Consider the following 24,475-nt stretch of genomic DNA (forward strand, 5'->3'; position numbering starts at 1 on the left):
ACTATTACATGTCTTTTACCATTTCTATAAGTTTTAACTTTTAAGGAAAAATATATTTGGATGATTATGTATTATATATGATTTTTTTGTTAAACTCTAACTTCCTATCTCCAGAGGAAAAGAAAACTTTTGCTGGAACTTTGGGAGATCAATTTAATATGTTGATGTGAAAAACTGGCACACTACCTAGGCTCTTAATCATAAATGTATCTTCAGATGTGCCCTTAATATTTCCCAGAGGTATGACTTTCCAGCTATCTTAGACTTCATCTTTTACTTAGGTTTTTGAAGAGGCAAATGCTAAGCAGGATATTAATTTAAAATTTTTTACCATCAAAGATACAAAAGTAGAGAAAACTGTAATGAACCCCCTAGCACTCATCACCCAGCTTCAGTAATGATCAGCAATGAGTTCTACCTCTTTGCCAACTCTGTCTGTCCCTTGAGCACAAATTATTTTACCAGGTGGTGTTTAGAAGATTTTCTCTCTTATGTGCTATGGCTATGTGCTCAAGTTTTGCAAAAATATCACTAGCTCTTTAAATATTATAAAATATTTAGCATGTTTAATTTAAATCATTCCTGGGGTAACCAAATGTAAATGATTTTGTTATATAGGTACTTTCCACATGAAGACTGGCATGACCAAATGCTCAGATGAATATATAGGTGAGTTTTTTTGTTTTGTTAGTTTGTTTTGAATACTTTCTGGAAATAAAATAAAATATGTTATAATGGATGGTAATATACAGAAGCTTAGGCAGGCATTGACACATTCTGCTTAAGAAAATGTGTTTTAACCATGAAATTCTGACAACACATAAGGATAGCTGAATAGACCATGCCTAAATTCCTGCATTTAAGTAAACACAACCTTTCTTTTATCCCTCTTGCTAGGCTGATGGTACTTTTATTACTAACTATAAATTAAGAATCTGGAAAATGGACTGGAGAGATGGCTTAGTGGTTAATGCACTTGCTATGAAGCCAAATGATCCAGGTTTGATTTCCCAGAACTCATGTAAGCCAGAGGCACAAGGTAGTGCATACATCTGGAGTTCCTTGCACTGGCTGTCAGTCCTGGCACCCCCATTTTTTCTCTCTCTCATATATATATTGGCTGGAAATTAAAAACTGGAAAAATATTCTTGTAATAATCTTATCAACTTTATTGGATTTATAATCACATTGGAGATAAATATCTGGGATTGAGGAAGTTTCTTAATTAAATTAATTGAGGTGAGAATACTCATTAACTGTGACCTACAACATCCCATGGGCTAGGTGTTGACTGAAACAAACAAAAATAATGGGAGAAATCAAACTCAGAATGAGTATTACTGCTCTTTGCTATCTGTCTGCAGTTTGAATGTGATCTACTACCTCATGTTCCTACTGCTGCTGCCATGGCTTCACCATGATGGCCTATGACCTAAAAATGAAATAGACTCTCCAACAGGTGCAACAGTGGTAGGTCTGTCATGGTGGAAACCAACTGCCCTCCAATTGGACTGGAGGCCCGCTCCATGGGGAGGAAACACATCTCTGATACTGAAAACTTAAAACAGGGATAGTCATGAGCCCTAGGGGTGTAACATCTGCTGATGTCTGGAAAAATGTATATACTATGCTTATCAAACTGCCCAGTAAGCACTTCTCTTAACATTTATACCCTTAAGTTAACGCTATTCTTACTTTGGGTACAGAATCTTCTCTTTTCAGATGACAGTGACCTTGGGATCAATCAGAAGGTGCTGGAAAGAATTGGAGTACTGACTAACATCTTGATCACACCTTCCAAGGCTCAGGGTCTAATGTGGATGAGGTGGCAGAAAGAATGTAAGAGCCAAAGGAAGGGTAGGACTCCTTACAATGTGCTCCCTCCAGACATAAAATGGCCTGAATATCCATGACCTCATAGTGCCTGACACTACCTACACAAGACCATCATAAGAGGAGGAAAAGGTCATGACATCAAAATAAAAGAGAGACTGATTGAGATGGGGAAGGGATATGATGGAGAATGGAATTCACTCTGTAGTCTCAGGGTGACCTCAAACTCACGGCAATCCTCCTACCTCTGCCTCTCAAGTGCTGGGATTAAAGGCATGCGGGCATGTGCCACCATGCTCTGCTTAATGGCCATGTTTTTTGATATCTTGGTGATAAAATAGAAAAAGTTTTATTTACTGTAAATTAGCACAAACAACATTAAATTTAAAAGATTTTTTTTATGATTATGGAGTATACTTATCTATATACAAATTTTGCTTAGGAAATGGAGATTTTTGGTGTGGCAAGCTTCTTTTGGAGACTACAATCTCTTATGGTCACTGCTAATCTAGAGCTGAAAGAACCAAAAAATGCATTATCATGATTGCTGAAACACAGCTTCTGCTCAAACAAATGAATATCAAAATGAAGTAAGTAGAGAAATTATTGGTCTTCAGGTTAGTGTCTACTATCAATAAGCAGAGAATCTTAAGTACTCTATCTAATGTGATTTTTTGCCATTAAAAATAATTTATTACTCCTCTGTATGAATAGTTGTCAAGCCTTTATACAATGAGTCAGGTAATTCTTTATCTAATATTTAGTACCTCTTTAAAAGATGGGATTTGAAATACATTGAATAAGAAACTATCTTCTAATATTTCTTCTTGAATAAAATGCTTACTGTTTAAGAATTTGATATAGATATAATGTGATAAAAATCTACATGTGGCAAAGTGCCCGGGTAGCTATTTATGTGTGGCTGCCATTTTGTCAATTAATCATGTATGAGCTCCATGAATTTATGAATTCGATATGAACAAATTGGTTGTGCTATCATTATATCTACATCAAAACAGACACAACAAATCAATGTATTTAATTATAGGTTTTTACAAATGCAAGCTTCTCTGCTAGTGAGGAAGGTTGATGGGATGCAATAATGTGGCTAGGGAAGTGATCACTTTAGAAGTAGGGAATCCACATAAATATAGCAGGCATAGAAAAGCAGACCATAATCACAGCTTCCAGTTAAGCCTTGCTATATCTGGTTAAGGCACAGGAAGCTAGTGTTAACAAAAACAGGAAGGAGGTGATAGATTTTATCGCAAGTCACAGGCTCTATGGAGTTCCTACAAACAAGCATTGTCACAGAGTTGAATTTCTAGGTCAAACATTTGTGTCTACAGAGGCTAGCAAAAACAAGACAAACTTCAGTCTTATAAGAAATGTAGAAGTCAAAATTTGGCAGCATGGATTTGTTAAGAAAAAAATTAGGGATCAATTAATGGTCTGAGGAACAAAAAATGTTCATATATCTCATGAGAGAATATCAAAATAAAAATTCCAAAGCAGACCATAGACAAAACTGACATGCTGTTTCACATATTTTTAACAACAAATTCTCTGTGGGTGGTGGTGTACAAAAGAACTTATCTGGAAAGTTTGCATATTTATTTGATATTAACATGTATATCAAAGCTGAATTCAATCTACCATTGTGTTATTAACTTGCTCATAAAATATTTGGAACTGTTAACATTTGTCTGTTCTGAGTCAATAAAAAACAGTATCAGCATTCTATTTTTGTTGTTGTTATTGTTGTTTGAGGTAGGGTCTCACTCTGCCCCTGGCTGACCTGGAATTCACTATGTAATCTCAGGGTGGCCTCGAACTCACAGTGATCCTCCTACTTCTGCCTCCCGAGTGCTGGGATTAAAGGCATGCACCACCACACCCAGCTGTAGCACACTATTTTTAAATGATTAAATTTATCCTTTTCCTCATACTTTTTGTTAGTAAAATGAACAATTTTTAATATTTGCTTTCAGCTTATTATTTTTGCAATTTTTATTAATAACATACTTTACAATGATACATTATGAGTTGGTACCATCTTCTCTCTCTTCTCTGTCCCCATTCCTCAATGGGGTTGCTGGTACTCCCCATGGAGTTATGAGTTATGCATTGTGGAGTAGCAATCAGTTACTGGGGGAAGCAGTGTCAGTTGACATGACATCCCAACCCGTGGATCTTACGGTCTTTCTGCCCCTCTTCCACAAAGTTCCCTGAGCCTTGGTGGGTGTGTTTTATGTCTACCTCAGTGATGAGCTCCTAGGAGCCTCTGAATTTCTTATTATACATATTTTCTGTGCACCCAAGCTGGTACTTTCACTATGCATAGTGCTCTGAGTTTAATGGATCATTTGTTTTCTGAAAGGAAGTATATTGAATTCTGTATAGATAATCAGTGAACAGTTTTAAATTATATATTACTAATAATTCAATGTAAGGATTCATGTATGTGTCCATATTGACATATTAAATATGAGCACAAATATTTCATTTTCCTTCTGCTGAAAGTAGAATCTAAATCACTTTTCCTTGTATTCAGATAGGAATTATTAATTTGCTTGAGCAACAGGAAATAATTAATAGAATATAGTTGATGAGGTCACTGATGAAACCTAGGGTCTCCTGAAAAGCCTCTTTGTAATACTTATTTTTTGGGAGAGTGGAGAGGATACATTAGGTCTCCATTTTATAAAACTAAATAACTGTCAATAACAAGCTAAATGGAAGCCAAACATAGAGTTACTCCTAACTGCTCCTATCTCAGTTCTTTAGATGTCATGGACATTATGAGACAGAGCTGAGCCATCTCAACTTCATCTTGTCTGAATTCAGTATGCTCAAACTTATCAAATACACTACTTAATACTACTACATCAATGGCATTTTTTTGATAGTTTCTCCATAAATGTTCACTTAGTGGACACATTGTTTTACTGGGCCTGGATCTAAAACCAGTTCGATCTTGATGTTCCCCTCCTGTTCCATTGCCAAATCTAAGAATTCAGAGGGAACTGATCACATAGGATGATCACTAAGGGGAGGAGAAAACAAGTTCATTTTGTGGAGTAGGTATATATGCCGTTCAGTTTCAATGGGTTTCTAGGTGTTTTGAAGGATATGTTTATTGCTCAAACCAAGCAGTGTCCAGGTGGTTAAAATATTCACTATTCATACCTTCTCCAAGTGCACAGGGATTATGGTACAATTATTATTCAGCAAAGATAACTAGAATTTCTTCCTGTTTTTCAATGTTCACAATTCAAATACTCCATATTTTGTCATTTCCTACATATTTCTATTATTGCCTGTACTTGAGAGGTATGAAAGCAATGAAGAAAATTGGATGAGAAGAGATAATATGTTAAAATCCTTAAAGGCAGTAAGGAACCATTAAAAATTGAAATTTTAGGGGCTGAGAAGAGCCTCCTAAGCTTTGTTATGTTTCCTTTACTTCCTGTGCCTTATAAACCTCCCTCTTCCTGCAAGGAAGGATGTTTAAATTCAGGGGAAATAGCTGGGTAACACTCTTCTGACCTTACCTTGAAAGAGTTAATCCCTCATAGGATATTTTTTCTGAAAAGGTGATGATAGAAAAGGGATGTAAGAAGGAGAACATCTTACAATTCTGTACTTATTTTGTTAAAGGTTAGAGCTACATTTAGATCCCTAGGTCTAGATTTCATTTTTAAACATTCTTTTCTACTGACCTTTAAATTTTACTGTAAAAAGGGCAGTTTTGAGTTTGACAGTTTTGATCTTCAGAATCTACCCACTCCCTTGACTTTTATGTATGGCTTACAGCCTCTTAAGAGACCAGAATATTTCTTTTTTGTTGAAGCCTCTGAGTTGTTTTCATTATTTCTGGCATTTATTCTGCCTTGGGCAAGAGAGTCCTCTAAGAAGAACCTTTAAAAGGAGTACATTGTTAATGGAAAGAAAACAGGAATGCCACCTTGCCAGTAATATGGAGCCTACAATGTCGCATTATCCACCAGCACTTATCTACCAGGTGCCATTACCTTGTAGGAGACAATAAAAGTTGAAGTTAATTTAGATATCTCTTGTATCACTTACTGCAAATAATGGAGGTAGTAATTTATAGTAATTTATTCAGTAATTGCTACAGTGTAATTTTAAATTATTTTTCTCAGCTTCTAAAAAGTTGTAGAAATTCATTTGCAATAATATTAATTCTAAAGTGTACCTGTTAGAAAACAAAGACCATCAAAGCAACTATCACTTGAATAGCAGTTTAAAATCTATTTTCATAATGGCAACAAGACAGGGAATTAATTGTTTAATTAAATTAATTGTTTGATTAGGTTATCCAAATACTTTCTGCAAAATTTGGAAAAAAAGTAAAACAATAATTTTTAAAGTTATCACAATATAAACACTTACTTCTTGGATATACACACAAAAATAAATAAATAAATAAACAGGGCAACTACCTTGAAGAAAGTATAATAGTGACTACATGCTTTTGATATATAAAATCAAGTTCAAAATGGAAAAAAAAATAATTAACCAAAAGTTTATTAATCTAAGTTAATCAAGTTTCCAGGTGACTTACTTTATTTTTAGATTATGATTTTAAACTAGTGTTTTTTATTCTATGGAAATATGTTCTTTTAGACTTAACTCAAAGCATAAAACTCCTAAAACTGAAAAAATGGTAAGTATTTTCTCGATAGTAGCAATAATCCAATAATCAATATTCATGTTTAATTTCCTCTCTTTCTTCGTCATCTGTTTTTGTCTGTCCTCTTTTGCTTGGAAGCAGGATCCTTGCTATGTAATCTGTCTCCTGCCTCAGTCTCCTAAATGGTAAGGTTACAGGCATGATCACCATGTCTACCTTCTTTCTTCTTTATTTCTTCCTTTCCTTTTCATTACAAAAAGTTATAGGAATCAATTTTATTCCAAACAATATGAGCTTAAAATATAGTACTGGAATTTATGTAGTATAATTTAGTTGAAATGGGATATGGAGATCTCTGAGCTTGCTCTAATAAATAATTATGCCACACCTTACTACATGGATAAAAAGGCAAGTGAGACTATAACTTATGGGACTAGAAGAGATTCTGTATGGTCTGTCATAGATTTTCTGTGCTAGCAAGATTTTTATAAAGCCTTTCTTCTTACCTTCTTCACATAAACCCTACAATCATCCAAACCCTATATTCTTCTTCAGTTACTTAAGTATAGCTTATCTTTAAGTATCCATTTAAAATGTTAAGACTTTTGTGAAGACCAGAGTATATGAACCACAGACATCCGGTTTTCTTTTTTATATGACACTAACATCTCCCAGTATTTTGCTGCTGTTGCTGCTATTGTTGTTGTTGCTGTTGTTTGTTGCTATATTTTGTTCTCTTAAGCCCCAGTGCTGTCTGCCCAACTGGATGAATAATTCCATAAGGAGATGATGTGTTCCTATGAATTCCATGGGTTCTTCTATAGAATTGCTTTAGTTTATAATAATTAGTTTGAGTTTGGTGGTTTTCTCTAGACTACTGCTCTGAGAATTGGCAGTTGATGTTCAATCTCTACCCTTTTTTCACCTGTCATTATTACACCAAATTAACATGTTTTATTATAGGCTACAGTTAATATTTAGAAGAGGGGATTCAAAAAAGTACAGGGGAGAGATGTCAAAAGTAGGTAATCAGATAGGATTATGATCAAAATACATTATATACATGCATAAAATCTCAATTAAAATAATGGGATTTATAACTAATGAACACTGTGCCTTCTTTTGCACAATAAGGTAATAATCAATGAATTGTGCTAAAATATAATTCTAAATATATCACTAACCAATAATATGAGTTTGGTGTTTGTAACTGCAATGCTTTAAAAACATGGAGCATATTCTGGATTTAATTATATCCTTCAAATATTAAATTTTAATACTGCTCTCAAAGAGAAATATATGTACCCAAGAGGTATTGGCTGTCATTAGACATCTAATATGGAAACTGCCTTTACAAAGGAAATTCAAAATTATACTTTATCTGAGGAATTGTTTCAGTTTTCATTTTACTTGCTGTTTCTGAAAAACTGTGTACCTAATGCAAAGGGTTCAGCTCTTGGTGAATTCAAGGCCAAATTAAGCACTGTCGAGACAGAAAAAAGAATCAACAGAAATTCATTACCTGCTTTAGACAAAGAGAGGACAGGTATAATTCCAAAGCAACACTCTCCCATAAAATGGAAGCAAAGGGATTTAATCCTATTCAGTGCTTCTTTATATGTTTATATAGGGATGGACCTAAGCATTATCAGCTAAGAAATGTGTTCTCAGCATGCTCAATTTAAGGCCATAATTTATAAAGAAAAGATACTAGACACATTGTGGGGTTTAACTCAAAGTTGTGGAGCACATATGTAAAAGATTAAAGTGGTGGACAGAAATGCCTCTGGTTATGCTCCATAAAATTTTAGCTGAAAATAAAGGAAAGGGTACTTTGAAGATCTGCCTCTCAAGGTGCCTGCTTTGCTTAGCTGCTACCATAAAGAAGAAAAATTGTGAAGAATTCTTAAATGGATGAAAAAGTTGGATTGAGGTCTCCTTTTCCTCTCTAGTTGCAAGTCTTTTTGTGATTTTTCTTTAAAGTAGATTCATATTTATTCTGTGAAGAAAAGCCATGACATGATTTGGTACCATGTTTTTCCTGAAGCTATCCTCTCATTAAGGAAAATGGAAAAAAAAAAATCAGGCATGAAAGATGTGTATTGAGGGGTTTCTGATTATTAGCTCTCCCTTCTTTTGACCTACACTAAGCAAAAAGAATTTCCCTTGAGTTGTCCTTGAGCTAGCAGCTACAGACTTCAGATTTTCAAAATAATTCTTACATAAAACATGCAAGGAAACAGGTCCTGGCCTCACTTAAAAGTTCAAAAGCTGCAATAGAAAAATGGAACCATATCAAGTGGTTTCTAAAGGCATGGAGACTGACTTGAGCTAAAAAGTTTAAAGGTTGGCAAGTATTAGGAGCTAGGGTGAAAAAAAATCAATGAGGAGCTTCAATAAAAGTTGGCAAAAGAGAGGTGATCCAGACAAGGTCAGAAAGCTGAGGAGATGAGTGGCAGGAAGCACTCAGTGCTCACAAATCAAAGTGAAGAGGAAATGGTTGAAGATACCTACTGATTTTTTAACTCTTCAGTTGTCTGAAGACAAGCATGTCAATGTGAACAAAATATTTTTTAGAAGACAGATATAAAGTCACAAACATGCATATAATTTGCATATGATTTAGAGCTGCTTAAACACTGGGGAAATCTATCAGGGTTAGTTAACATCTTTAATTTATGGAAAACATCATGGGACTACTTTATAAGTGTGGCTTCTTTATCATAAATCTGATTTGACTTCTTGAACAATATTTCATGAAATATTGACAGATATATTCATGTCAAATTCTACTCTTTCTCCTCTGGTAATATATTTTTGATTTAGTAAGGATCTTGTACCTCAACCTCCCCTAAATAGCCTTGATGACAGATGGTGACAGCAGAACCCTCATTCACTGTTGGTGGGAATGTAAGATGGCACAACCACTATGGAAAGCATGGAGACTCGTAAAAAGGTTGACTATAGAGTTACCAACAGTCCCAGTTATTACCTTACTGGGCACTGACCATAAAAGCTTCATGTCTCAGTTCAGAGAGATTTGCTCAACCATGGCTATAGCTGCTCCATTCATAATAGCTAAGAACTGGAATCAACCCAGATGTCCATCATTACATGAATGGATAACCAAGATGAGATATATCTACACGATGAAATTCTACACAGCTGTAAGAAAAAGATGACACATTGAAATTTGGAGAAAAATGGTTGAAATTGGAACACATCATTTTCAGCAAACTCAACCAATCACAGAAAGATAATTGTCATATGGTCTCACTTATCTGTGGCTGCTAACCTGAATCTGCCTGAGATGCTGGCATACCTAATAAGCACCTCGAGGACTGGACAAGGGAGGATGGGAGAGAGGATGCAAAACTGGACACAAATGGAAATGGTGCCATAAAATCCTATATCCTGAAAGACAGACTAAGTTTGAACCTTAGAACATCTGAATCACAGGGCCCTGGAAAGTGTATGATGAAAACTGACATTAATCTTCTCCTGTTTCTCTGTCTCCCTCTTCTTTCTCTTTTATATTACCTATCTGTTTCTTCCTTCTTTTCTCTTGGATGCTCAGTTTTTTCATTTATTTCTTCTAGCATGTAATCTTTACAAATGTATGTTCTATGCATATATGATATATAAGCAATATAGAGAATAGTTGTGAAGAAGCCTTTATTTTGGAAAGAACTACTTTGCTTCCCAGCTCATTCTAGACCAGGGCCTAATCACAATATTGCTAATAGCACAGGGCATCCTCTACATTTTCTTTGTAAACATTAAAACAAATATAAGTATTAAAGGACCAACACAATGTCCTGCACAAGGCAATTTTTCAACAAGTACCGATCCCTCTCATTCTGCTCATAGTCTTTTGAATAGAAATATACAGCTAAGATTAGATTGTACACTAATCATCACAATGTATAAAAATGATTCATAACATGTTTTAAAATTCCTTTGAATGGCTGGAGAGATGACTTAACAGCTAAACACTTGCCTGTGAAGCCTAAGGACCCCAGTTCGAGGCTCAATTCCCCAAGACCCACGTTATCCAGATGCACAAGGGATCACATGCCTCTGGAGTTCGTTTACCATGTTTGGAGGCCCTGATGTACCCATTCTCTATTTATCTGCCTTTTTTTGTCTGTTGCTCTCAAATAAGTAAAGATAAACAACAACAAAAAAAATCCTTTGAAATATACAGCTGAGTTCTTAAACAAGTAAAGAAAATCTTGGAAAGAAATCACAAAGAGGTAATCAAAATAGAATCAGAAATGTAAATTTGTACTGGAAATGTAATGAGGAGGCAGTGAGGAGTATATATAAGGAAAAAGTAATGGAAAGTAGCTCATGACCACTTTGGGAACAATGAATTGTATGGTTCGGGAGAGATGGGGGTTCCAAAGCAATGCATATAGTTAGGACTCTCAAAGTGCCACATCCCCTGAGAAAATGTTACCTAAATATGACAAATGTATATTCTGGCACAAAGTAAAGTAAAAGAAACTTTGAATACTTGTCAAGATGCAGGTGAAAAATAAGTCTATCTTTTGTAAATTTATTTTTTAATTTAATTTATTTTTTTCTCAATTATTTTAAACATTTTCCATGATTATAAAAATATCCCATGGTAATACCCTCCCTCCCCCCCACTTACCCCTTTGAAATTCCATTCTCCATCATATCCCCACCCCATCTCAATCAGTCTCTCTTTTACTTTGATGCCATGATCTTTTCCTTCTCTTATGATGGTCTTGTGTACGTAGTGTCAGGCATTATAAAGTCATGGATATCCAGGCAATTTTATGTCTGGAGGGAGCATGTTGTAAGGAGTCCTACCCTTCCTTTGGCTCTTACATTCTTTCTGCCATCTCTTTCTCATTAGACCCTGAGCCTTGGAAGGTGTGATCAAGATGTTACTCAGTACTCTAGTCACTTCTTTCCAGTACCATGAGACCTTCTGAGTTGTCCCAAGGTCACTGCCATCTCTCTAATATTCAACAAAATACTGAGAATTCAGTAGAAAAGAAGCCATAATAATTGATACAGAGAACAAAAAAAAAAAAAAAAAAAGCCTAAAGATAGATGTGGGTACACTAGCCAGAACTCAGCTTCAAGATATAACAATGAAACATGGGAATGGTGTTTAATAGAAACAGAAGATACTGCCTACTTCCAATATTTCTCCAGTAGAAATGAAAAAAATAAAATACAATGAATACAAAGAAAGTGGTGAAAAGTTAATGAATGAGAAAATTTTAGCTAGAGGTAATAGATTCATAGGTCTAAAAACCACAATTAATATAAAACATTCACCTGTAAACAAAACCAAAGAAAGATATCATAGAAACTAAAAAAAAATTAAAAATGGAAAGATAAACTAGGTAAAAATGGAATGAAAATTAGATCAGTATAGGCATTTTAATACTAATAAGTCAAAAGATCATTAAGTTCAGTATATGCACATATTGAACATGTTGTTAAGAGGAAATAATCACATAAATCTATAACCAACAAAAAATTATGGGTAATGTAAAAAATGATTTCACACTGACAGAGTATCTACTTCATCCAACAAATTGTCAAGGAAATGCATTCTGAAAAACTTCTTTAAGAAAAAAAAAAATGGAAGACCAAAGAGTTGTGAGATACCAGGAGGAATGGTGAACAAGTAAACTCTCATCTGTGTAGATGTGTTTAAAGATACATTATCTATTGGAACAATAACACTTATAATCTGTTTTAGTTTTAAAAATAAAGAAGTATAATAATGTAAGGATGTTAAAATCAATATTAGCAATGAAAAATCTGTGCACACATAGTTCAAGCAGAAATATTAAAAAATGCAATCATTTTGATAGTAATTGAGCAAAAAAAAAAATATCCCAGTAAAGATAGCAAACATAAAAATCAAATGAAAATAAAGGATGTTGAGGATATAGATAGAGAGGCACCCTTATCCACTGTTGGTTGGAATGTAAGATGGTACAACCACTTTGGAAAGCAATATGGAGACTCCTAAAAAAGAGTTACCAATGTACCCAGTTATTCCCTTACTGGGTATTGACCCTAAAGCCTCCATGTCTCAGTTCAGAGAGATTTTCTCAACCATGTTTATAGCTGCTCAATTTGTAATAGCTAAGAGCTGGAATCAACCCAGATGCCCATTATTGGATGAGAATGGATAACTAAGATGTGGTATATCTACATGATGGAATTCTGCACAGCAGTAAGGAAAAATGACAAGTTGAAATATGAAGCAAAATGATCAAACCTGGAACAGAGCATTCTCAGTGAACTCATCCAATCAGAAAAAGATACTCACTGAATAGTCTCACTCATCTACAGCTCCTAACCTGAATCTACCCAAGATTCTGACATACCCAGCAAATATCTTGAGGAACAGACAATAGGGTGGATTGGGGAGGGAGGTGAAGTAAGGAAGTAGGTGGAGGACCCAAAACTGGATGCAAATGGCAATGGTACCATAAAACTCTACATCCTAAGAGACAGACCAAATGGTTAAACCTTCACCAGTCTCTTTAGAGGGCACACCTGAATCACTAGGCCCTGGAGAGGGTACAATGAAAACTGACCTTAATCTTCTCTTGTTTCTATTTCTCTATCCACCCATCTCACTATGTCTTTTATATTACTTACCTATTTCTTCCTTATTTTCATGAAATTTTATGTGTATCATTCTTTTAGCTTCATTTCTTTCATTTCTGTCAGAATTTTTTTTTTTTCTTCCTATAAGTTCTGGCTTATTCCTAGTAGTTTCAGACTTTGAAGTATAAAATTAGGTTATTTATTTGTGATCTCTTTGATTTATTAATAAATGCATCCATAAGTGTGATTTCCTCCTAAACCTGTCTAAACTATATCCCAAAGTCTAGAAAGTTGGTCTTTCATTTCTTTTACTATGCGTAACCTTTTGAATTTCTTGGAGTCCCATTTGTTAATTCTTAAGGCTATTTCCTGTGCTATTTGAGTCCTGTTGAAAAAGTTCTTGCTTATACCAATGTCTTGAAGTCTACTCCCTAATGTGTGCCTCAGGAAGTTTTAGCACTTAGATCAAGATCTATAATACACTTTTAGTTGATATTAATACAAGATGAAATATATGAATCTATTTCTATACTTCTACAAGTGAACTGGTGTTTCCATCAGCTTCATGTTGCTGTCAGAAAACACCCAACCAAGAACAACTTGTAGAAGGAAAGGTTTATTTTGGCTTATAGACTTGAGGAGAAGCTCAATGATGGCAGAGGTAAATGTGGCATGAGCTCAGGGTGGACATCACCTCCTGGCCAACATCAGATGGGAAAAAGCAGCTGAAGAGTGTGCTAAACACTGGCAAGGGGAAGCTGGCTATAACATTTATGAGCCTCCCCCTAATAATACACTAACTCCAGGAGGTTGCAATTCCCAAATTGCCACTAGCATTGAGAGCACATATGTTTAATGGGGACACCTGAATCACCTGAATCAAACCACCACAGTGGATATATAGACCTGTAAAGAACATTTGTTGTGGGCTGGAGAGATGGCTTAACGGTTAAGCGCTTGCCTGTGAAGCCTAAGGACCCAAGTTTGAGGCTCGGTTCCCCAGGTCCCACGTTAGCCAGATGCACAAGGGGGCGCACGCATCTGGAGTTCGTTTGCAGTGGCTGGAAGCCCTGACGTGCCCATTCTCTCTCTCTCCCTCTATCTGTCTTTCTCTCTATGTCTGTCGCTCTCAAATAAATAAATAAATAAAAATTTTAAAAAAGAACATTTGTTGAATAAGTTTTGTTCCTGTTGGTTGTTTTTGGATCATTCATCAGAAATTTTGTGAGAAAAATAAATCCAAATTTCTTTAAGCATATTTGCCCTCAAATTTCTAAGTTTACCTTTCTCTCTCTTTCCTCTTAGTCCCCTTTGTTCTCCAGGACAATTTTATTTCTGCTTTTATGTCACATATGCAAACATGTTTTCTATATCTCTATATAATCTAGAAACCACATAAAGACTGACTTAATTTGCATGATATGATTATCATCAATTGTATCCATTTTTCTGTAAATGGCACAACTTCATTCTTCTTTATGACAGAAAGATTTATAATATGTATATGTACATTTCTTCTGTATTCTTGACTTTTGTTAATACGGTAGCAATAAGCATTGATGTACATATGTACAATGATATATTGACTTGGTGTTTTTCAAGTATTTTTCAAAAGATTGGCATATCTGAGTCACGATAGATTGTCTTGTAATGTTTTAAGGAACCTCTGTTATTCTTATAGCTGTGCTGAAACACCTGACCAAAAATAGCTTATGAAATAAAAAGACATTTTTAGTATACAGTTTCATGAGGCAGCTTCAAGATGGCAGGGCCAACATGGCACGAGCAGGAGCTGGACAGCACTTCTGCCACAGCAGGTGAGAAACACAACAAGCCAGTGAGCCAGGCTCTCACAGGGGGAGCTGGCTATAACAACCCAGTGCTTCTCTACAACAATGTACCTCTTCCAGCAAGGCTTCACCTCCTCAGTTACCACCACATTAAGACCAAGTAATCAAAACATATGAGTTTATATGGGAAATCTGATTCAAATCACCACCACTTCCATGTTGTTTTCCATAATGGCTACAAAGTTTATAGTACCACAAGCAGTTTACAAGGTTTCCTTTGCTTGCATCCTTATGGACATATGCTGTTACTTGTTTTCCAAAGATTGTAATTCTGACTGAGATGAGATAAAATCTCAGTGTTTTTAATTATTTTTTTCTTTATTTATTTGAAAGAAAAAGGAAGAGGGAAATGGGGGGTGGGGAAGGAAGGGAGAATGAGCATGCCAGGACCTTCAGCCAACACAAATGAACTCATGGATGCATGTGCCACCTTGTGCATCTGGCTTATGGTGGGTTCTGGGGAGTCAAAAGTGGGTCCTTTGGCTCTATAGGCAAGCACCATGTTGGCTAAGCCATCTCTCCAGCCCTCAGTGTTCTGTATAATATACATTTCTTTAATGACTGAGATTGTATATTTTTTTATATCCATTGGCCTTTTCACTTAACTTTTTGAGAACTGTCTCTTCATTTTTCATTGTGTCAGTAGATTTCACATTTTCCTAGGTATTTTTGTGTACTTTCTATATCTTAACCCTCTGTCAGTTATAGTTAGTAAAGATGTTCTCTCATTCTGTAGGCTGTGTATTCACTCAGTTAGTTGATTTGCTCTGTCTGTTTGATTTCATGAGAACTCATTTGTCAATTTATTGGCATAAATTCCTAAGTGACTGGAAGCTTATTCCATTTGTCCTTGTATTTGCTCATATTCTCAAATGGTTTTCTTAATTTTTTCTCTCAGTTTCAAAATTACAGTTCTTACTTTAAAGAAGGGATGCATTTGGAATTGATGGCTGTAAAAGGTGAAATGTAATGACCTAGTCTTATTGTTCTACATATGGTTATCAAGTTTTTCCAGCACATTCTTTTCCTCCAATATATATTTTTGGTATGTTTGTCAAAACTCTGTTGTCTATACCTGTTTGGGTTCATGTCTGAGTCACCTATTCTATTTTATTGACCTACATGTCTCTTTTTGGTGCCAGTACCATGTTATTTTGTTATTATAGCTATGAAGAAAACTTGAAATCTGGTATGGTGATAACTCCAAGATTCTATCTGCTCAGTATTGTTGTGTCTTTGGGGGTCTTTTTTCCACATGGGTTTGAAGATGATTTCTTCAGTTTCAATAAGGAAGAATATTTAAATTTAGTCTTAATTAGAGTGAACTTGCATATTGTTCTGGTAAGTTGGTCATTTTTATATTTTTCAAAATTCATGAACATGGGAGTTTTTTCCTATCTTCTGATGTCTTTTTCAATTTATTTCTTCAATAATTCAAATTTTTTCTGTACATATCTTTTAATTCCTTAGTTAAATTTATTCAAATAATTTTTGAAGCTACTATAATTGGGATTATCTCTATGATTTCTTTCTCAGCATATTTTCATTGTTATATGGGAAGTTTACTGACATTTATATGTGAATTTTGTATTCACTTTGCTATAAATGTTGATGAGTTCTAATACTTTCCTGGTAGTGTCTCTAAGGTTAATTTTGCATAGAAACTTATTACCTACAAATAAGGATGCTTTGATTTATTTTCTTTTCTGTTTTTATCCATTGTATTCCCACCTCTTGTTGCTCTAAATAAAACTTAAAACACACAATTGAGTAAGATCGAAAAAATGGACACCCTTGTCTTGTTTCTGATTTTAGTAGAAGTGCTTTCAATTGTTCCCCATTTGACTTAATGTTGGCTCTTGGCTTGTTTGCTTGTTGCTCTTTCTTTCTACTTCAACTCTCCCTTAGTAATCTATCATATCTTACTTTTCTAAATCTTGTTTTTTGTTTGTTTGTTTGTTTTGCTGAACATGGACAAGGACTTAAGGCTTGAGAATAATAGGTCTAAGGAATTCTTTGATCTTGCAGGCAAGCCCCTTAATCACCAAGCCATCCCTACAACCCAGGTCTGGGGAATTCTAAGCCCAGAGTCTTGTCTCTCTCCTGCATCTTTACATAGACCCAAGCCCATAGTACCATCAAAACTTTTTCTGTGGTCAAGTAGATGAAAACAAACTTGTGTAAGTAGATTCACAAAGTGGAAATTTAAGTTGAAAGATACACAGAAAGCATGTAGCATGTTGGCAGACAGTTCTCAAGCTGTGTACGAGTCTATGTATTCATCTGATTAGGGGTAGCCAGAAAGGATACAGTGTCTTCATCATGTCTTCTGCTGCTCAGCATTTACACTGATAGCATTTCTAGAGAAAGTGATCCATAAAAAGAAGAGTGTAGGCAGGGGAAAGATACAAATTTCTTCATATCTTCATTTGAATCTTAGAGACAGGAAAATGTATGACAAAAAAATATATTAGCAAGCCAATTGTGCAATAAGCCTGGTAGGCAACTGGCTTGAATAGAAGACTGGAAATTCCCAGAAACGTTACCAAAGAGAAAAAAAAATAATAGAAATGATAAATTACCTAATAAGATTGCTCTTTTAGACAACTCATCTGTGAAGCAAGAGTTAACATCAGAATCAAACAAAAATATCAAACAAATGGAAAAAAAAAAAACATCAGCAACTATTCACTTGAAGAAAAACAGATGAAGTAAAGCTATTGAGGTTAGTGTGAGTGCAGAGAAGGAAATGATCTAAAGATTTAAAAAGTACATTTTGGAATTTTTCAACGGGAAAATGAATAAATTCATGACTGTTCCCAAGAAGAAAAAGGTGCATACTTTGCTAATGTACTAAAATTTAAATGTAACCAAGAATGCAACATCTGAACATGAATAGCGATACAATATATCCTGTGTAGATGTCTACTAGGTGAGGATGTGAGTGTAAATTGGGCAGATATTCTGTTTCAAGAATATTATATATTTTAAATTGTGTTTGACATATTCTAAAGACTACTAATAGTATATATTATGAATATGCACACAATGGAAAAAGTATGCTTAGTGAAAATAAAAAGTAACTCACCAGAATGTGAGGGCTATAAATTTGCAACCTCTAGATAAATCTTATACTTTGTGGTATAGAATTTAACTGTTGAAGGTACTTGTTTGCAAAGCCTAATAGCCCAGGTTCAATTCCCCAGTACCTACATGGAGCCAGATTCACAAAGTGGCACATGCACCTGGAGTGGTTTTAGTTTGCAATAGCAAAAGTGCCTGCTATGCTTGTAGCCCTTGCCCATCTCTCTCTACTTGTAAATAAATAATATTTAAAAATATAAGAACAAGACATGTTAAAAATAGCTATAGCCCAGGTTGTAAGTAACCATGAAATTGAAGAAATGCAGTTAGTGATTCTCATCAAATCTGGATGATTATCAGACAAGAATTGAGAAGATGATAACAATGACCAAAATTACATATTTTTTCTCCCTAAATTTTTTTTAAAGATATGTTTTACCCCATGTAAAAACTTTAGATATCTCTTATGTAAATTGTCCCATTTTACCATAATCTAGAGAATGAAAAGACTGTATATTGACAGGAAAAGATAATCTATATTTTCATCTAGCTGATGAGGTAATGTTAGTGACTAAGCAAGGAAATCTCCTTCTAAGGCAGAATCCTCTGTTAGTATATTTTCTAAAGAATCTTTTATTTTTAGATAAAAGTTTATGGTTCTAGCTAAGCATGCCCATAGGCAATTTTGTCCCTAATTTTAATCTTTCCCATATGTGTTCCATGACTTTGAGCTAAACATAGATAAAAATATATCTACTATCTTTTTAGAACTATGACCTCAACTCAGCTATTTTGAATATGGACCCACTCATATAAAACTTTGTAGGGCTCAAATATAAAATTTCCTTTGTTTTGGAAATTGTTTCTGTGGGATTCTTGCCTATTGTGGGTAATAAATCTTTCTCCACCCTTTTATGTCTTGGATGACATTATTTTGGCTTTGCAGGTAAATTTCTTTTAGCTCTGTTTAAAAGACACTAATTCCACCATGAGAGCAAAAGCCCCTTTTTCCTAACCTTTTCTTATAGGCCACAACTAACTTTTAATACTTTATGGTTTATTGAGTATTAATTTACAAAATTAATCATCTCTCTTCTTATGTTTTAAAATTAAACAAAACTCTGAGTAAATGCCACTTGGATTCTTTTCAATTTGGAGAAGTAAACAGATATCTAACATTGAAATTTAAAAATAGATAGGTAAAAGGACTACATTTATTTGAGAATAAATAATTCTCCCTGGTCTGGGTTCCTGCACCTGACTGTGTTCATGTGGGCGGGAGGACGGATGTGGTGAGGAGTGAATAGGACAGAGCATCATTTCCTGGTTCCACCCAGTTCCCTGGTTCTTGGTTCCCTGCACTGGACTGTGTTCAGGCAGGCATGGATCTGAGTGAGTAGGCCAGAACCCCATTTCCTGGATCCTCCCATTTCCCTGGTCTGGGTACCCTGCACCAGACAGTGTGCAGGTGTGGCATACAGTGAGTAGGCCAGACTCCAGTTTGCTGGCTCCTCCTAGTTCCCTTGTCCAAGTTCCCTGTTCCAGACTGTGCGCTGGCAGGTGCAGCCCAGAGTGAGTAGGACAGAGCCCTGTTTCCTGGCCACTGGGTACCAATATCCCTGTTCACTGAGTCAGAGGGTATACCAGCCAAAGGACAAAAACTTGCTTCCTTCTCAATAAAATAAAGAGTTTCCCTAAAATGGGTAGACAACAATGCAAAAAAGCCAGCAAAAGTCAGAAAACTGATAGATCTCCACTAAGGATACATAGTCCTACCATGGAAGCCTCCATTGAAATTATAGAGAAATCAACAGAAATTCATTCCCAAAATGAAAACAATAATCAAGGAGACCCTGATCAAAAGAATCACTGAACTAGAAGCCAGCCATCAAAGAACCAGCAGTCATAATAATGAAATTTAACAGAATCGTCTCTTAGAGCATAAAGTGTTCGACAGCAGCCATACATGATTTAAGAAAATGATTTAAGAAAATGTTATAACCCTCAAAAGAGATATGAATGAATTGAAGGTAAGTCAATAAATGGAAGATCTCAGCAACCAGTTGATTAAGGTTATTGAAGACTTGATCAAATGCAAGAATGAATTCCAGGAAGCATCAAGAAAATCAGAACTTGAACTGAAACTGTACCTCAAAAAAGAGATGGACACGACATGAAAAATAACACAATAGAAAACAAAAATAAAATATAAATTACAAAAACCTGTCTAGAAACCCTTAGCAACAGAGTCATTCATATGGAAGACAGAGCCTCTGGCCTGGAAGACAAGACAGAAGAAATTGATCAGGAGGCCAAAAACTTCACTAAGTTCAAAAAAATCAAGTGAACGGAATATGAGGGAACTGTGGGATACCCTAAAAGTGACAAAACATCCAGAATATGTGTATACCAGAGGAGAGGAAAGCCAGGCCAGAGGCCTAATGAACATATTCAGCAAAATTGTTGAAGACATTTTTCTGAGTCTCACAAAAGAGAGTCCCATCCAGATACAAGAAGCCCACAGAACACCAAACAGACAGGACCAAAAACGAAACTCTCCAAAGCACATCATAGTTAAAACTCTTAACAATTAAAAGAAAGGGAAAGTGTTAAAAACATCCAGCAAGAAACAACTCTCAACACACAAGGGCAATTCTATGAGAGTTACATTAGATTTCTCAAAGGAAACCCTGAAAGCCAGAAGGGCCTACAATGGAGCACTTCAAAGTCTAAAAAACTATGGCTTCCAAGCCAAGCTATTCTACCCAGCAAAAGTATCCTTCATAATAGCTGGTGAAAGGAAAACATTCCATGGAAAAAAAGTCAACTCTATACTTATATAACACAAAGCCAAACCTACAGAGATTACTTGAGGGAATATTCCACACAGAAGAGTCAAACAAGCAATCTGTAGAGCCAACAAGAAGATCACAATAACCAAAAGTAAACCAGACTCAGCATAGTACAAATCACAAGAAAGCCCCAAACCCCATATAACACCTCATAATGGCAAGAATGAATTCAAACCTCATAGTAATAACCTTAAATATTAACCGTCTTAACTAACCCATCAAAAGACACAGGTTATCAGGATGTATCAAAAAACTAGATCTTCCTATTTGCTGTCTTCAAGCAACCCACCTCACCACTAAAGATAGAAACCTTCTCAGGGTAAAGGGTTGGAAAATGATATTCCAAGCAAATAGAAATTTAATTAATATCTGAAAAAATAGACTTAGTCAAAAACTTCCCCAAAAGAAGAGTCTAAGACCAGATGGCTTCTCAGCCAAATTTTATGCAACATTCATTGAAAAACTGAAACCAACTTTTCTCAAATTATTTTGCATAATTGGAGACCAGAGAATCCTCCACAACTCCTTAAATGAAGCTAGCATTACCCTAATACCAAAACCAGAAAGAGATGCAACAAGGAACGGAAACTATAGGTCTATACCCCTGATGAACTTATATCCAAAGATCCTGAACAAAATCATTGCAAACCAAATTCAACAATACATCAAAAGTATTATTCACCTTGATCAAGTAGGCTTCATCCCAGGGATGCAGGGATTCTTTAACAAATGAAAATCACTCAACATAATACACCACATAAATAAACTTAACCACATGATCATCTCAATTGATGCTGAGAAGGCCTTTGACAAAATACAACATCACTTCCTTATCAAAACACTGGAAAGAATAGGCATGGAGGGTTTATATCTCAACACAATAAAGGCTATATTTAAAGCACGTAAAGTCCAAATAGTAGTTAGTGGGGAAAAATTCAAGGAACTCCCACTGAGAGCGGGAACAAGATGGGGTGCCCACTCTCAACCACTGCTCTTCAACATAGTACTAAAAGTACGAGCTCAAGCAATAAGACAGGAGAAAGAAATAAAAGAGATTCAAATTGGAAAGGAAGAAGTCAAGTTAGTCCTATTTGCAGATGAATGATCCTATATATAAGTGACCCAGTCTCCATCTCAAAACTTCTAAAGGTGATTAATTCCTTCAGTAAACTGGCAGGATACAAAATTAATGCACAAAATCTTTAGCTTTTCCATATGCAAACTATAAATACACAGAGAAAGAAATCAGTGAAGCTGTCCCATTTTCAATAGCATCAACAAAAATATACCTTGAGATTCTGTAGTCTCAGGGTGGCCTTGAACTCACAGTAATCCTCCTACCTCTGCCTCCAGAGTGCTGGGATTAAAGGTGTGCCACCACTAACTCTTCTTTTAAGGAAGGTCTCTATATAACCACCATACCCAGAAAGAATATTTTTTGATTGATTGATTCATTCATTATCCCTCCCCCCTTTTTTGGCTTTGTGCATAGTAGCTTGAAACAATCATAACAACTTGGTCTTTCAGAGCTAAGCTGGAAGGGTTCTGAGTGGTAAAAAACAAAATGCTCTTTGAGACCAGGTGAGGTGGCACATGCCTTTAATCCCAGCACTTGGGAGGCAGAAGTAGAGGATCACTGTGAGTTCCAGGCCAGCCTGAAGCAGAAGAGTGAATTCCAGGCCACCCTGGGCCACGGCGAGACCCTACCTCAAAAAACCAAAGGGGCAAAAAAATGCTCTTTGGCCCCTTCAAGACCACCACAGAGCAGCTCCCTCATGGCCTGCATGATGAGAAGAGGCGGTGAGGCAAACACGTTCAACAAGTGAGGCCTGATGGCATGGAAATGCCTGACCAGCAGGGTGCACAAGGAGGCTGAGGACAGCAAAAGATGACCAGTAGCAGCCACCTCGGGAGCCCAGCCGGGTCAAGGTGCAGAGTGGACAGATGCCCAGCAGGGTCAGGGTGCAGGATGGGCAGGTACCCAGAAGCTTGAATGGAGGGGGGAAATGGGGACCAGGTCTATCTGGCTCTGAAGTCTCAGGGTTTGTTGTGGTATTTTTGCTGTTGTTTGGCTTTTTTTAGTTTTGTTTTTCTTTTCTTTTTTGGGGGGGGAGGGGTTCAAGGTAGGGTCTCATTCTAGCCCAGGCTGACCTGGAATTCACTATGTAGTCTCAGGGTGGCCTTGAATTCACAGCAGTCCTTCTACCACTGCCTGCCTTACAAAGTGCTGTATATATATTTTTTAATTTTTACTTGATAGAGAAAGAGGCAGATAGAGAGCAAGAATGGGCATGCCGGAGCCTCCAGCCACTGCAAACAAACTCTAGATACACGGCTTACTGGGTATTAGGGAATCAGGAATCAAACCAAGGTCCTTTGGCTCTGCAGACTAATACCTTAACTGCTAAACCATCTCTTCAGCCCTTGTTTTTGTTTTTGTTTGGTTTTGTTTTGGTTTTTCGAGATAGGGTCTCTGGCCCAGGCTGACCTGGAATTCATTATGTAGTCTCAGGGAGGCCTGGAACTCACAGTGATCCTCCTACCTTTGCCTCACCAGTACTGGAATTAAAGGCATGCACCACCACGCCTGGCAGTTTTTTTTGTTGTTGTTGTTGTTTTTTTTTAAAAATTTTTATTTAACTATTTGAGAGCGACAGACACAGAGAGAAAGACAGAGGGAGAGAGAGAGAATGGGTGCACCAGGGCTTCCAGCCTCTGCAAACGAACTCCAGACGCGTGCGCCCCCTTGTGCATCTGGCTAACATGGTACCTGGGGAACCGAGCCTCGAACCGGGGTCCTTAGGCTTCACAGGCAAGCGCTTAAATGCTAAACCATCTCTCCAGCCCTGTTTATTTTTTTTTGAGTCAAGATCTTATGTACCCCAGGCTAGTTTTAAACTCAATATGTATGTAATAGAAAATGACCTTGAACTCCTAATCTTTCTGCCTTTAGCTCCTCAGTGCTGAGATCATGCACACACACCACCCCACTGGCTTTGGGAAACCAGTGCTTACTTGTAGGCAGCAGGGTTACAATGGGATATTTGTAGGTGGGAGAACGGAGGCCGAAGACCAGATTTAGTAAGGGTGGTGGAGACTCCTTCACATTCCTTGGCGGTCTGCTCCAAAGCTCAGAAGCAGCCTCAGGGTATCCTTGAACTTATGTGGTCATATATATATATATACCTTGAAATAACACTAGCCAATGATGTGAAAGACCTACATAATGAAAACTTTAAAATTTTCAAGAAGAAGTCTAGGATGATTTGATAAGATGTAAAGACCTCCCATGCTCCTGGATAAGTAGAATTAATATTGGGAAAATGGCACTTCTACCAAAAGCAATATATAAATTGAATGTGATACCAATAAAATACAAGCATCATTCTTCACAGAGATTGAAAATATGATCTCAAAATTCATATGGAATAGCAGAAGGCCAAGGGATATCTATATTAAAAAAAATGCCACAGTGACAAAAACAGAAATATAGACAAATGGAAGAGAATTGAAGACCCCAATCTGAGGTCAAGTTACTCTAGCTGCTTAATCTTTGAGAAAGATGCCAGTAATGTAGACTGGAGAAA

This window comes from Jaculus jaculus, chromosome 4 (assembly GCF_020740685.1).
Source record: "Jaculus jaculus isolate mJacJac1 chromosome 4, mJacJac1.mat.Y.cur, whole genome shotgun sequence".
In the NCBI taxonomy this organism is placed as follows: domain Eukaryota; kingdom Metazoa; phylum Chordata; class Mammalia; order Rodentia; family Dipodidae; genus Jaculus; species Jaculus jaculus.